This window comes from Haemorhous mexicanus, chromosome 6 (genome assembly GCF_027477595.1).
Source record: "Haemorhous mexicanus isolate bHaeMex1 chromosome 6, bHaeMex1.pri, whole genome shotgun sequence".
In the NCBI taxonomy this organism is placed as follows: domain Eukaryota; kingdom Metazoa; phylum Chordata; class Aves; order Passeriformes; family Fringillidae; genus Haemorhous; species Haemorhous mexicanus.
This window is the reverse complement of record NC_082346.1, coordinates 24,673,188-24,683,482: the sequence shown is the minus strand read 5'-3', so window position 1 is coordinate 24,683,482 and position 10,295 is coordinate 24,673,188.

Sequence of the window (10,295 nt, the reverse complement as noted above, 5' to 3'; positions counted from 1 at the left end):
CAGCAGGTTCATATTTCAGACCCATGGGGTCACAGACTGATGCATTTCTTAAAAGGAGTCAAAAAGTCGCAAATTCTGTTCACTGGGCAGATGTTCTCCAGGTAATAGCAAAGGCATGTTTGATTAATACTGTTTTACCAGCATATTTAAAATTTGCTCCTCAGAGCTGTAGGCTCTCTAATTAAATTTCTGTTCAAAAGGAGAGTGAGCACCTAGAGTTTTACACTTCTAGGTTTAAAACTAGTGTTATCCTCTTTGAAACCACTCTGAAGCCAAGAGAGCTAACAACTTGAAGTAAGGAAAAAATCTGACATTTTCTAGCCATGTTCTGGCAGCAAATTTATTTTTGAAACTCACTGGCAAGGAGCTGAGAGTTGTTCCCATTCCTGTCAGTAGAGTGCTTACTGGTGGGCAGCTCACCATTGCCATGAGCCTTTTGTTTCCAGTAAAGCAGACGTGAGTTTACAATCATGTGTATGCCTCATGCACTCATGACGTGTGTGACTAGGAATAATTCAAGGAGAAAGAATCACATTAGCTCAGAGATGGAGATCAAAAACCTTATTGACCTTTACAAGCAGTGACACCTTCATTCTGACCAATGTGCTCAGGACCAAGTCTTGATGCTCATTTCATACCACTGGAAAAAACAGAGGCACACTGCAAGATACCATGGGCAATATTTTGTGTCTGTATGATCTGGGGGTTTTTTGCCTTTGATGACAGGATTCAATGCAGAGGTTCGCCCAGATGGCATGGAAATTTCAGAGTCACGGACAGCATGAAGTCCCTTTTAGGAGAATCTGGGTATTGTGAACACTTACAAACTGGTCATTTATGTAAAAATACAAGAATTAGTGTGTGATAACAGATTCTTCCACATAAGGAAGTTATGACCACAGTATCTAATTTATTATATACCACTTGTCCAATTAATCTAATATCATAAGCCAAACAAAAGACAGTAATTTTGTCCATTGAAACCTCAAGTGTTGGATTTGACCTCAAGAGACATATGGTCTGAATGCAAAAAGTCACTATGTGCCACTGTAGCAGAACTGTTTGGTGGATTTGGTGCCCTTGACCCAGGGCAGAGAATCTTTCTGATTTCACTATTGAAAAATGGGGAGAAGTGAATGCCATATAAAAGTACTCAGAGATACTCCAGGAAAAAGGGAGAGCTGGTTGAGCTGGTGGTGCCTTCATGAACTAATGGAATTTGTTCCAAGGGAATGTGTGTAGGCACTGGTGGTTCAGTGAAACATCACAGTATGGTCAATCTCTGAATCTGCTTGGGGTCTAGAGTGATCTGAGGAGAGAAGGAAATCTGAAAAATTCAAGTCTAGCCACAGCTGGATTAATACACACCTCAAAGCAGAGACACAGCCATACCAGCATGTGTCTGAGTTCCTGGACAGGGAATGCAAGTGAAGGGTGCCTTGGAGAAGGGACAACCCAAAAGCTTTTATGACATTTAAATCTGGTAATTCCTGGAACCCATTGATTCTTCTGGTCTCAAGCACAAGGATGTGTTTCACATGCTCTGGATGTGCAGTTCTACATGATTAGCCCATGCAAACACGCGTCTCACCCTGGGCCTGGGACACATCTCTCAGTACTGAGCAACCTGGTTGCATAGTGCTGCTGCTCTCAGCACATTTTTGTTAATCACATCTGAATGAGGGTTACTACTTCTGGGTAAGCAATCAAAAGTTTTAACTGCATCTGCATAAATATTCGCCATCACATGAGGGTTTAAGCTGCCCTCAGCAGGGTCAGGAGTCATCAAGCAAATGCCCATGGCTTGTCTGGGTGTATCACCATCTGTCTGCATGGTTTTGCCCTTTTCAGTGGCAAATGTGGGCTTAGTGCTGGTGCACGTGAAGGACTGGTGGCTTCACAGAAAAGCAGGTGCTCTGAAAGCTTTAAATAACTCTGCCACATACTTCAAACATGACTGGCAGCACTCCTAGTATTCTGCCCGGCATTATTTGGCCAAGAAGCCTCAGCCTTTAGCTTCCAGACTTGCGGCCATTTCAAACTTAAGCCTCCATATGTCTCAGTCCTTCAGAGCATCCCACCACTGGACCTTGTTTAACACAGGTATGGCTCCCTGGGGTGCTGTTCAAACATGCCAAGGGGGTGGAACATAATGAGAACCCATGGCAGGGCATCTTTAATTTAAGCCAGGATTTGAACCCAGGCCTTGGCAGATGTCTAGGAGAATTTTGCCCAAGTGTGCTTGTTTTCCTCCTTTCTTTTTCCAAGTGTTTGTTTCCCAGTTTGCACTAAATTTTATTGAAAACATCAGGCTAATAGCAATGGGGAGAGTGGTTGAGTAGATTTTGCCTCTTTTTCCCTTTTCTTTCTGGAATGCAGCCATCAAAATAAACATTAAATGCAAAATGCTGGGGCTTGAGTTATTACTTGTGAGGGTGCTGGGAGGGAAATTTATAGCAACATTACTGTGTTTTGCTAGAAATCTCTTAATGCACCAAAGTGGAGAGGTGTGTGTGTTTTTTATTAAAATGTTGCACTCTATAAATCTGAGCAGCAGGGAGGACACAGGTGGGCCCGAGGCTCAGCTGACTGGACTGTCATTCTAGGCTTGGGCAAGGTCTGTCTGACTGTCCTCCCACCCCATCCCAGCATCAGCACAGCCACAGGCTGTCTCCATCACAGACTGCAATGGCTGTGGAGGCTCTGCCTTTGCTTCATTAGAGCAGCCTTCCAGTACCTAAAGTAGAAAGAGGGAGAGGGACTTTTTGCAAGAGCATGCAGTGATAGGACAAGGGGGAATGGCTTTAAACTGAAAAAGAGTAGGTTTAGATTTTAGGGAGAAATTCTTCGCTGTGAGGATGGTGAGGCACTGGAACAGGTTGCCCAGAGAAAGTGTTTATGCCCCATCCCTGGAAGTGTTCCAGGCCAAGGAGGACAGGGCTTTGAGCTACCTGCTCTAGTGGAAGATGTCCCTGCCCATGGCAGGGGGATTGGAACTGGGTGATCTTTAAGGCCTTTTCCAACATAAACCATTCTATGATTCCTTGCTGTTATTGTTGTTGGGTTTACTCCCACTTTTTGTCCTTCTGATTTTTAAGCCACCAAAAATGACCAGTCAGACTGGCATTGCTCCTGCTTTGATAGCAAATTTCCTAATGATGTCATTCAAACACTTCCTTTTTGGACTTTCTCAGTGACCTTCTCTTGTGCCCTCGCAGCAATGCATCCTGATGAGAAGTTTTCATGAGTGGATGACCCCTAAAAGCAGAGGATGGCAGCTGGGCAGAGGTCTATTGCTGTGACTGGGCAAGATTGTTACCATGCAATTTGGAGACTTGGGTGCACTTCACCAGGGTTGCTAACTTAGTACTTAATACAGGCTCCAGGAAAGCTGGCAACGCTCAGGACCCAGAGAAATACCAGTCACTTGTGTCCCTGTGTCTGTCAGTAGATAAGGTACTTTTGTCTGAAATTCAGAGGCTGGCCAAGCCGCTCACCTGGGCTGCTGCTGCTGAGCTGCTCACTGAAGGAAGGGGCAGCCACCCACAGGACTCCAGGGCTCTTCCCAGCATCCAATGGACAGCAGATATTGTGGCTGAGTGTGAGTTTGGGCAATCACTGTTTGGGGCTCGTTTTCTCTGCCTTAAATCAAGGGTGCTTCCCTCAGTGTGAGACTTCAAAGTAAGGACGTGACATCGTTGCAGGATGTCCATGCAGGCAGGCAGGTCCTCAGGCTGCTCCCCTGCTTGCAAAATATCTCGGGTGCTTTCTATAAGACCAATCCTGGACCATCCTGTGAAGGGAATTTGCAAGCCCTGTGAACCGACTCCCCCTTAATTACACATGGCTCTGACACAATAAGCCTTGATAGGATATTTTGCAAGTTAAAAAAAAAAAAAATAAGGAATAGCAGTGTTCTTGAAAGGCTTAAAAAAAATAAACAAGCAAACGAGTAATAGGAAAGAAGGAGTCATATCTATGGTCCAGGAGACTGGAAGAGCAGTGTGAAGCCCCTGCTAGGAATCACATCTACTCAGAGATCCTGCCGCTGCCGCTGAGAGACCCGGCCGTGGCGGAAAGTTGAGCCCCCGGGGAGCCGCGGCGGGGCCAGCAGCCCTCGGGCCGGGAGCTGTGCGCCCGCGGCTGCCCAGGGCGGCAGCGGAGTGTCCGAGAGAAGACGCCGCGCAAAGAAGCCGAAGATTTTATTTGTAAATCCCCTTTGTCCTGCTCCCCTCCCTCTTCGGGACAGTTCTGGAAGGGACTTTTCCAGGACTTGCCTAAGCCCCCCAAAAAAGCACATGTTCCCCTTCCTGTACTCCTCCTCGAATGAACCTGCTGATAAAGGGGAGGTTTCCTCCGGCGCCAGTGCCCTGGAAAGCAGCGCTCTGAGCAGCGGGATGGGAGAATGCCGCTGCCCTGGTCCCGGAGCAAGCATGGGAGCCCAGCGCGGGCGCTCCTCACCCGGGCTAGGAGCTCAGGAGCTCAGAAGCTCCGCGGCACATTTAGACATCGCCCCGAGTACTTAAACCGTGCTGGGCAGCAAATTTTGGCGCAAATCACAAGGAAAATTAGTTTATGCGTGGTGCGCTGTCGGCCCAAAATTGTGCTGTGATCTCTGTAATTGGTACGCAATTATTATCAGGAAAATATTTAATCGTCATGATTATAACTCCTAGCACTGGGTCAGGAGTTGTTTTACCTGGGAAGATCTGTTTTCCTTTGGTTTATAACTGGTTTAAGGGAGCTGCTTGGACATTACAACGAGAAAGGTTCATTTGTTACAAACAAACCGGGAAATATCTACCGGAGAGAAAGGCAGGGAGAGGAGCAAACGAAATTCAAGGGCCAGGCAGGGCCGGGAACGGGGCTAAGCCGGCCGCTCCATCGCGGCAGCCAGAAGGTTCGGGCGCGCAGAGCACAGCACTGTAGAGTGAGGGAACGGGCGCGGATCTGCCGCCCCTCTCCCAGACCTGGAGCCGCCTTGCCCTTGTCTCATAACTGTAATAACAAGTATGCACGCTTCTCTGGGAGAGCTTTTCATCCTCCCTCGGCAGCAGGCACCAGCTGCTGTTCGCCGAGGGATGCTGGAGGTGGGTCTCCGCGCTGGGCCAGCGTCGTCCCCGCTGCCTGGACGGCGAGGCCGGGTCTCAGCACCAGGCGTGACGGACCGGGGGCGAGCTCCCTCTAGTTCAACCTCCCCTCCTGCACCAGCCTGTGTCTTCTCCCTCGCCCTCGCCGCCGCGGGCTGTCCCAGCTCTGCCCTGCTCATAAAGGTCAGGGAGAGCCGCTCTCGCCGCGCTGACAGGTGCACCAGCTGCCACTGGATGCCTTCGGCTCGGAGCTCCCTCCTCCCTGACCTCTTTGTTTCAAGCGCAGGGCAAGGAGGACGTTCACAGGCCGACGCACCCCAAGGGGAAATACCTCTCCCGCGGCGCATCTCGGCCCCGGCCTCAAAAGGTCACCAGTGTCGGGGGCAGTCCTTGTCCTGCTCCTGGGACCAGAGCCTGGACGCTTGGGGCGGTGGGTCCGCCCGGTCCCGCAGCACATTCCCAGGACGGGAGTGCGGTACCCAGAGCGCGGTGCAGCATCCCCAGGGCTCCGCTGCCCCCCCGAGCCGCCTGGCCCGCCGCCTCCCTCAGCTCCCCGGGGTGCTGCCGTGCAGCCTCCCGCGGAGCCCTCGCAGGAGCCGCGGGGCAAGCTCGGCCGCTAGCTCGGCATCACTGCCTGGAGGACCAGCGCTTCCCCTGAAGGCAGAGCCGCCCTGCCTTCACTGCGCCCGGACTTCTGACTTACGCAAAAAATAGCCCTGATTTCAGAGCTAGTGCTGGTAAGGTTAAACGCAAAAAGGAAAGTATCGAGCAAATTGATAGCAAGTGCATATTTCCCCGAGTGAAGGAATTTACCGACAGCCACCAGGGATGACATATTCAATATAGACACCCTCCCCCCACCATCCCAGATCTGTCCGGGGTACTTGGAAGCGGGACGAAGTGAGCGGCACGACTTTAACTCAGCCCGGCTTTACGGTCTAAGCCAGTCTGTGGTCCTCAGACCGGCTCAGCCCGGATCGGGACACGGTGCCAGCTGGGTGCGCTCCGCCGCTCCCGGCGGGACGCGAGGCGGAGTGGGGTGCGGAACGAGGTGCGGGGAGCGCGGGGCCGCCCCTGTTCCATCTTCCCATTGGTCCTCACGTACTGGCGTCATCCGGGGCCCCGCGAGCGCGATGCCAAAAGAGGTGATTTTCCTTGTTTTTCTGGGAACACTGGGGAAAGACGGGATCGAGGGTTTTCTGCTGCTCCGGGGACCCCGGGCTCCGCTGAGCACCCGGACAGCGCAGGGCACGGCCCGCCGCCGAGTGGGCCCGGCCGCCCTTCTCTGGCCGCGGCTGCCGCAGAACCGGGTACATGAATGCCCTTCGCTGCTCGCAGCTGGGCGCGAGCTCCGCGCTGTATGGAAAGGAAAACTAAATTTAAAAATTAAAATAAAAACTATGGGAACACAATTCTCGTCTGGAAAGCCCCTGCGGCCCGGAAGAGCACCCTATGGCACCTTAGGGACCCCGGCGTCGTGCGAGCAGAGCAGGCCGTGGTGGCTCTGGCCCCCTCCTGCCGCCTCCCCTTGTGCCCTGCACGGAGAGGGCTGGGGACCCCCTCCTCTCCCCCTCCTCCCCAGCGGGCACCGGGGCCCCACCATGAGCTGCTCAGTCCACGGACCGGCAGCGGCGGCAGCCTGGGTCCGGCGGGTCCCTCACCTAGCGTCCCAGCGACCCAGCAGGTGCCCTCTTTGGTGACAACATACAGATACACAGGCACAGGTGGCCATGCGGATCCTCACAAAGCCCTCCGTCCCCGGAGCAGCAGGACGGGCCGCGCTGCTGAGCGGGGCCGAGAGCTGCGGACAGCGCAGCTGCGGGACCACGGCCGAAAAGCAGGGCTGAGGGGCCAGAGCCTGCGGGAAGCGGAGCTCCCTTGCTGAGGTCGCTGTAAGAGGCAGCGGGGCGGGATCCAAGGAGGCGTATGAAAAAGCTTTGCCCGCACAAGCCCAGAGCGACAGGAGCTAGCCTGGCCAGCATCGGAGCCTAGTCCTTCCTTCTTCCCAGAAAGGAGGGGGAGCGGGTCAGCTTCAGTTCTCTGCAAGCTCTTTCGTTACACGTGGAATGCGTTTTAACAATATTCGATATTTATTCTCGAGGAAAAGCTCAAAAGGCAGGACAGCAGAGCCCCCCGCACCGCGCAGCTCAGGCCCCAGCCAGTGCCCGGCAGGAAGGAGGCAGAGCGCAAGGCGGCAGGTAGCGGCCGGAGGGTCACTAAGGAAGCTCCACTCCTGAAATAAAGATGCAGCCTTCACCCCGCTGGAAAAAAAAAAAAAAAAAAAAAAAAAAAGTTGGGGGAGATTAGCAAGAGTAATTTTTTCCCCTCATTCTCCCCTTGCAGTGGTGTTATAAATAGGTCGCCTTCAGATCTCGGTCCAGTACAAAAGGAGCCCGCAGGTCTGAAGTGACCACACAAACCAATCCGTTGGGGAAACAAATTCGAAACAGTTTTCAAGAGCAGGGCTCTGCCGAAGTGCCAGGAGAGAACGGTGTGAAAGATCTCCCCTATCTCCATCCCCCTCTCCAGTGAAATGACCCCGCTCCCTAAACCGAGGTATTTCCTCTGGGGTGCTGGGTCCGGCACCCCGGACTCCTGCCGTGGCTCGCCTCAGCCATCCCGCCGCTCTGGCTGCAGCCATCGGGAACACCCCGAGGACGGCGGAGGCTTGAGGGGACACCTCTCAAGCCGCGGGTTTCCCTCGGCGGCGGCTGGGGAAATGGGGAAGAGCATTCTTGCCTCCTCCCCCCGGCCTCCTGCGAGAGCCGGGCTCGTCCCAGCAGCCGTCCCGCCTGCCCGCTCCTTGCAACCCTGCGCTGCCGCGTCCGGTGTGCAGGGACCAGCGGAAACGTCTGCCTTTTCCCTGGGCTTAACACAAGCCTGAGTGTTTAAATCACACGGGAATAAAGATTTATTTTTCTTCCAGAAATCGAAATGCAGGATATGCCCGCCATCGCCTGCGACTCGCTCCGGGTCCTCACCCGGGAGTGACGCCCGCCCTTGCCTCGCGGAAAGGAAACAGCTCTTCGGAAACAAGCTAGTCAGGGCTGCCCTGTGTTGTCCCTTTTCCCTGGGGTGTCGCCGGCAGGCGACACCTGGAACGCCCGGAACTGCAGATTCCTGACGATTCCCGCATCTATCATTCGGTCGGTGCGAGCTGCCGTCCATAAAGGCGGGACCGCTTGGCTCTCACATGGGCTCCCGCAGCTCTGGGGGAGAAGGGACCCTCGGGAGTGACCTCTTCCAAAACCGACAGGGACCGTGCCTGAAAATTGTCTCGATATAAAGCCCATGTACACATGGAATTGGCAAACGGTTCCTACGGAGCGCAGACCTTTCGGCCGCTCTTTTTCCCTTCCCTTTTGAATGCATTTGATGCAGGGACAGGGCAGGTTTGGGGTCACTCGGAGGAAAAATGATGAGACCGTGTTTCAAATGGTGCGCGTCCCTTTGCGCCCTTGCTCTGCGCATCCCGGGTCCCGCTGTCGAGAATGCGGAGACACTGGGCGGGCAGAACGCCGCGGCCGGATGGACACGGCCGTCCCGGCTGCACCGCCACACGCAGCTCCATCGCCTCGTTGAACGGGAGGGCGACTACAGGCTCCCTGTGTGCTTTTTGTATTCGCAAGGCTCCGCTCCTGGCTAACGGGAATCCCCCGTCACACTTGCTGAGAGAACTGCACGCCAAACCTAGTCCAGCTAAACGAAAACAGTCAGGAAAAGTGTTTTCCCGGTTATTCCCCCCCACGCCCGCTAGATCGCCAGGTATTTCCGCACGTCCTTTCCCCGGTAACGATTCCCGAATTAACCTTCCCCTTCTAGGGATGCAAATTGGCTCTTAGGCAGAGGGTTCCATGGCTGTCTTTTCCGAGGGCTGCGGATTAGCCCTGATTTGAAGATAATGGATTTTTCGTTATTATTTAACGCAAGGAGGGGCTAGCCGAGACTTCTGACCAAAGGAACCCTGGGCAGCTGTCCTTCGGGTCGGCCAAGCTGCACTGCCTCTGCTAGCAGTGCATTGCAGCGTTTCTGAATAAAAATGTTACATACACACACACACACACACACACATATATATATATATATGCACACATATATGTGTTTATAATCTCCAAATATTTTCCTTTAGTTTTTTGCTCTTGCCGTTGTTTAACTTTGCCGAAGAGAAATCCCTAGGCCGAGTATAACGCTGAAGCATCGAGAACTGCCCTCACATCATTTCTTTCAGGCTTCTTCTTCGTTCCCCCAAACAAGTTGCAGGGGAAGGAACTGGGGAACATGTATTTAAAGCGCCCCTCCACCGTGAGTGACGCTGCGAGTCCGCTGCCGAGGAGCGGGGGATGCGGGAGCTGAGGTGTTCCCGGTACCCAGGGCAGCTGCCCTTCGGCGCAGCCGCTCGCAGGCTGCCGGTACCGGCAGTACGCAGGCTCCCTTGGCCGCCCCGAAGCGGATTTTATAAAGGCTTTCATGCATTGCGTTGGTTTGGTTTTTATTATATCGTGGACGAGGGAAAGAATGGGGCCTGCAGTGGGGTGGGTGAGTTTGGGAAGGGAGAAAGAAAGGACGAGAAAATAATTAAGTAGAGGTAATAAAGAGAATAAGGAAGGCAAATCCGTTGAAAGCTTTCTTGGACTAGAAAACTCAGCGAGCCCGGCCCTGCTCTGAGGAAAACTCACAAAATGGTTTAAAATCTCGTAAATGAATCCGTCTCTGGCTGTTTTTAATGCCGACGTCGCTAGAAATCCCTTCTGCTTCTGGGGGGCGAGGGGGGGGCGCCTATTCTTGTCAGATACGAGCTAATGAAAACGGCGGTGCCGGTCTTGCTCGTGGAGCAAAGGCCTGGAGGGTGGCGGTGGCCACGGGCCCCTCCCGAGCCGTCGTCTCGGGGGTCACATTCCCGTTCTGCCGTCCCGCTCCCCCTTGAGCCGCATCCCGCTCCCCCCCCCAGATATACACATACACAGATGAAAGCCACGAGTCCCCCCCGCTCTGCACGGGGTGGGGAAGCTACGCGGGGGAAGGGAGGACACATGGTTCGGGCCCCGGCGGGAGCCCGCTGAGAGCCCAGAGCAGCAGCCGGTGCCCCCGCTCCCCGCCCGCAGCCGGCTCCGCTGCGGCCCGCGCTCCCGAAGGGGTTAAGGTTCTTCTTGTCTTCCTTTTCTGTTACTCGTTTTTTCTTTTATTTCATTAAATTATTTTTTCTTT